Raw genomic sequence first — 995 nt, 5'->3', positions numbered from 1 at the left:
TCTCTCTCTCTCTCTCTCTCTCTCTCTCTGTGAGTTTGTGTGTTTCTCTCTATCTCTCCTCTGTCTGTCTGTCTGTCTGCCCTAAATCCGGAAGAGAGCGAACGTGCATTAGTGGCTGCCAACTGCCGACAACTTCCGCCGGAAGGGATCTGGTTATGTCTGGAAAAGTGCTGAATACCACGGGAAGAAATAACACTACTTAGAGGTCCGACTCATTGACTGAACTCGGCATTCACTTTCAACTTCTCGTTTTTTTGTTTTTTGTTTTGTTGTTGTTGTTTCTGGTTAGTTCTTGTTTGTTTGTTCTTTTTTCTATTGGGGGAGGGGGTAGGGGGTAGATGACTGTCGCATAATGGGATGAAGTAGTCTTCGACAGCCATCCACATTGTCGAGAAAAAAAAATGAGTCAAGACTGGTGGCCGCCTTACGCAGTGCCTTCGCTATGTATGTAACAAAAATAAGTAGATTTTAAAAAAATCATAATGCACAAAAAAAGTTTTTTTTTTTTTTTAATTCTTAAAATCATAATGTATTTTCTTTTAAGTAAATACAATTTTTAAAGTAAAAAATACGCAGGGAAGGAAAGGGGAAGTGGCTGTCGTTTGCACAGCACAGATGACCGTCCCAAACAGGTGACCATTAGAACAGGTTCGACTGTGCTCTTACATGATGAGTTTCTCTCGGTGAGAAGACCTTCCTTTATTTCCTTATTTAAAGTTAAACACTAATACTCTCATGTGCTGTCCAGAGGGAATACTATGCTGATTGTGAGAGCGACTCAGTTTAGTTTGGACCCTAAGTTGATTTTCATCGACAAACGCCATCCCAACATCCGCCTCCACATATATAGTGCTGGGGGGAAAGTAAGACAGACAGAAACAACAGAGAGAAAGTAGTTCGTTATTCTGTGGACGTTAACGTCGATATAATAATATAATAAAAGGGAAAGCCAGTACATTTTTTAAATTTTTTTTTTGTTTTGGGGGGGGGGGGGG

This window comes from Aplysia californica, unplaced genomic scaffold (assembly GCF_000002075.1).
Source record: "Aplysia californica isolate F4 #8 unplaced genomic scaffold, AplCal3.0 scaffold00399, whole genome shotgun sequence".
Lineage (NCBI taxonomy): Eukaryota > Metazoa > Mollusca > Gastropoda > Aplysiida > Aplysiidae > Aplysia > Aplysia californica.
The sequence above is the reverse complement of the archived record's forward strand: the minus strand, read 5'-3'. Positions refer to the sequence as shown.